This window comes from Ambystoma mexicanum, chromosome 8, assembly GCF_040938575.1.
Source record: "Ambystoma mexicanum isolate Mex_15411 chromosome 8, UKY_AmexF1_1, whole genome shotgun sequence".
NCBI lineage: Eukaryota > Metazoa > Chordata > Amphibia > Caudata > Ambystomatidae > Ambystoma > Ambystoma mexicanum.
This window is the reverse complement of record NC_090929.1, coordinates 482,102,062-482,106,725: the sequence shown is the minus strand read 5'-3', so window position 1 is coordinate 482,106,725 and position 4,664 is coordinate 482,102,062.

Sequence of the window (4,664 nt, the reverse complement as noted above, 5' to 3'; positions counted from 1 at the left end):
AACTTGAAACTGATCACGAAGTCTATGGTCGGAAGATCAAAAGCCAGAAGGGGAAAATCCAAAAGCAATCCGTTGAGTGTAGCAAAAGAGTCCAAAGTACCAAAATCCGTACAGAGTTCCGAGTGACAGTATCCGTGGAGCAAGAAAGAGCAAATCCGTGGTTCGTAAGCCTGAGTCCAAAATCCGATGAATCAAACAACAAAAAATCCTGAAAGCGCCAAACAGAATTTTGAAACAGCTGTGAAGCGGTGAGCCACTCGAACTTCCCGGCTTTTACGTGCGTCGGCTCCCAGTCACATGAGCGGAAACTTGACCACGTGATCGGGGAACCGTCGCGAACCCAGGAAGTAACCGTGATCGGGTGCTCAAGCCCGAACGCAGCCTCCACGGGAGTTGCTAATGAAAACGAGGCAACAAACCGGGCCGGCCTCTGCGCTCGGCCCAAAACCGCCGGTGATGACGACTCCCTCGCACCATAGGTGAAGTAATGACTTGGGAGGCGGACTGTGGCCTGGGGAGTCTAGCAGTGTGTTCCTGTCTGACTGGTGGTCCAGGGTAGTGGGTGTATCCTTGGGGGCCAGTGGCAAGAGCTGCAATGGTGTTGCTTTTCTTTGGGTGCTCCATGGCCACTGCTTGCACATCCACTCTTTCGTATATTCTTGCAAGATCTACTATTTCCTGCAGTGGAAGGGGCTTCTTCAGCAAGTGTTTCCTGAACTGTGAGGAGGTGCATCCTTTAATTATTCTCAGCCAGATGGCCTCGCTGTCGTTAAAGTTGGCGAAATCACATTATGTAATCTTTTTCTGAAGTCGTAGGATAAATTCTCCCATTGTTTCGTGTGGCAGCTGTGCACACTGGTTAAATGTGTACCTCTCATAGTCTCTGTTAGTTTCGTATTGACGGCAGCGATTAGGCGTTGATAAGTGGATTTTTCTTGCATTGGAATGGTTTTAAGGATCCCTTTGATCTCTTTCCCCGCTAGGTTAGCAAACATTTCAGTTTTGTTTGGTGAGTCCTGGTCACCTATGGCCCTCATGAAGTCCTCGAACTCCTCCATCCATTATTCCCACCTTTGGCCCTGGTCATGATGTGGTTGTAGTGTAAATGGGTTGGGGCGCTGTAAGAATGTTGCTCTAGATGTAGGGCTTGCCCCCATGGCGGCCTAGACTTCTTGCACCCGCAGCTGCTTGTGCACCTTCTGACATTCTGGCGGGCTACGGTCGTGGTTCCGTTTTATTTGGATATGCCAGCATATGTCACGCTCTCTTTGGCTGGTTGGCAGTGTTCTTTACTGGTGAAAATGCCTGTGACCTCTGTCTCGTCTTGGATTGGCTATCCCCCTATCACAGAGGTGATGAGTACGTCAGTTGTTGCCTTTATGCTGGGCGGTAATTCTTTTGTTGGGTTGGTGGGGCTCCCTCCACTGTGTCACTCCCCAATCAGTGTAGATGGGGTTTTACCTGCATTGTTACTTTTTTGTAAGTAATGCTCTTGCGGGTCCCCTTTCACTCTCCAGCCTCCTGGAGCCTTCCCTACTTGATCAGTGGTCCCTGCGCGGGTCTCCCACTTGTCCTCTTGCCACATGTTGCGTCTCCCTTGATATACTGTATAATACGCATGCAGCGCGTGAGTGTGCCGGTATGTCCCGACGAAGGAGTCTCCTCACTGCAGCACGTCCCTCGTGAGGGCCCTTTATCATACGTGCACAGCACGTGGTGGCGTGCATGTATGCAGCAGGGTCTTGCACCGCTGTAGCGCCCTCGGTCCTCCTTACCTTGCACCACTTTGGGTTTTTCCCCTTTGCAGCGTGCCCCTCTTGAGGGCTCCTATCATGCGCGAAGCACGTGGTGACGATTATGTATGCGGATGGGTTTCGCTCCTCTACAGCGCTCTCCAGGCAGTGTGTGGTCCTCCTCACCTTGCTTCACTTCCTTTTGGCCTGTGCGCCGGGTGGCCATCTGTCACCGCTTGGTCCTCCTGGGTTCCTCTTGCCCCTTCTTTGGTCTTGCTGCAATGCCTTCTTGCGTGCACTTGCATCGCTGCGGCCCTCCTCACCCTGTTTCATATTGTGCGGGACACTCCTTGTCTGCAATCTGGCAGTGTGAGGCGCAGTTCTTCGTCAGCAGTTGTAAGGCCCCTCTTCAGCCCTCCCATATACATAGGGGGGGGCCTTTGTGGTCTCAATGTCTCAATCTCTTTATTATCGTTTCAATAATGAATCCCCACTTCCCCGGCCCCTCCCTTTCCTCCCTCCTCCCTTGGCTTATGGTGCATCCCTCTTAAAGGGATCCAGCCTATTTCTCCACTGCAACATGGAGGAAAATTAAAAAGACTTTGCCTGCAAATCGCGGCTTTCTACACTCTGCCACATTCTGCTGCTGCTCCTTAAAGAATTCCTATATCTGTCCTTCACAGGCGCAGAGCACCTGCGCGGAGTCCCAAGCCGAGTCCAGTCACTCACCAGTCAGCCGCCTGTAGCTGAAGGGCCTGAGTAGGCTATGCCGAACTTGGCTTGGCTAGGAACTCCCACTTTGGTGACTGTGTTCTACTAACATGACTAGGAAACTTGCTAAGTGTGGAACTTTGGGGCAGTCTTCACCTGGTCTGGAGCCCTGAGACAGGACGTTGATTCTAAGGAGTGGATGCCCGCTGCAAAGCGTACAACATACATCAACAGTGCTGTGGATGAGTGCCTCAGAGGGGTGCGGGGAGTTGGGCTCGATTCTAAGACTTCTACAAAGGAGTCTGTCGTAACTATCTTCCAAGACAATTTGCTTGCCTAGAACCCCTGCAGTGCACAGCCCCGCCTAATGCCTTTGACTTGGGGGCGGTCTGTTCCTGCTTTACACAACAGGGTTTGACTCACCCGATTCATCCGGTAATTCAACTACGACCTTCCCCGTGCTACTAGTGAAGGCTTCTCCCAAATCACTAGCTTCATCTCTGCGGCCATACTTACCAACCGGCATTTCCCAGGGCCAAGAAGGAGATGCTGTGGTCAAGGGTGGTCTCACTGTTCCTTCTGGGTGGCTTCTCCCCCTCCCAAGACTTGAACACCTGCAACCCGCGACTATGGCTCAACCTCCAGCTTCTCCAACCATGCCTTTGCTGGAGAGTGATACACCTGAAACATCTACTGTTATCGGAACCAATCTGACACCTGCTGCATCCCCTCCTCAGTCAGCAGCTCTATCGCCCTTTACCACTAATATGGAGAGTTCTGATCCTATTGACATTGACCCCCTGCACCAATCCACTGAAGAAGATGGAATTGAGGGGCGTTTGCAACATCTTTCAGTCGCCCCCTTACCGTGTCGACGACGGCCGACGGCTTCCTTCATGGAATATAAGGCAGCGCAAAATAAGAGAAAGAGCTCGGTTCTGCGCTCATCTCCATACTCCTTACCTACAAGCAACAAAGTAAAAATTGAAATGGATGGGGTGGGCTCAAAGATGACTCACACGCAACCAGGGGTTAGTCCGAGTTTGTGCGTTAAAGAGAGAGAGAGAAAGCTGTAGCCCAGCAGAACCTATTTGGATGCCGGATAAAGCAATATTATTGCAAGGAAATCTTGCTGTGAACACGGCAGCAGAGCGAAAGTATGAGCCCTCTGATATGGAACTTTTAGAGACCTGCCAAGGTCCCTACATGGGCCCCTTTCTAGCACCATAGGGCACGCCATAGTGGACTTATTTCCTGCTCAGAAAGCACAATTCCTGCATGTACCTAGCAGAGACGGACCCCAAAGCATCCAGAGGGAAATGGTCTATCTGCTAAAGATTGCTTGGGGCTCTCCGCCCCAGAACCCAAGACTTCGTTCTCATTGACATTTCAGGCCACTATTGGAGAAATTCAGTTCAGCTTAAACCCGCCTTGGAGATCACGACCAGGGGACGACTAATTTGGCTATTGATGGGAAAAAGAGTCTAACTCAAAAAGCATTTATCACTATGGGCCCCAGTGTAATGGTGACCCACAACCTATCCACCACAACACAGCCCCTTCCTGGCCCTGTTGAACAACCTCCCGCTATTTCTAACTCTGATTACGGTGCAATGGAAACTGTGAAGAGGCCTCTGCTTTACAGGATGTGCTGCTTGAAGAATCCACGAACAAGAATATACCCAGATCGCAAAAGGCTGACTTGGCAAACTCGTATCCCATTCAGAATAAGAGGAGAGCGAGATCCTCCCTACCATCACTCGAAAATGGCTTAGATGACACTCAACCACGTCTCAGTGGTTGGTGAGAGACTGTCCAGTAGAGTCAACGGTCCAGAGGGACGAGTGACATGAGCCATCAGAAATCGAACAATTATCTTTTTGGTCAAATGTCAGTGATCACCATCGCCCTAGAGCCTTTCACAAAGCTCTATGAAGCTTTAAATGACTCCTTAAAGGAAAAAAACGCTTTGTTAGCAATATAGCATTCTAGGATTCTATTTGTTGAAGGTTTCATCAGAGGTAAAATACTGCTGGACTAGACACTAACAAATATGGTGCACAGCGGGACAAACCTTGTTGTTGTTGTAATGACCCTAGACTAACACCTCAAGAGGAAGTTCTAAATTCCCAGCTTAACCAAAATAACCTGCCTGGAGTTGGGTTGCCCAGGGCCTCGGCTAAAATCCAATCGGAAGAGACTTCTGCCATACCCTTTATA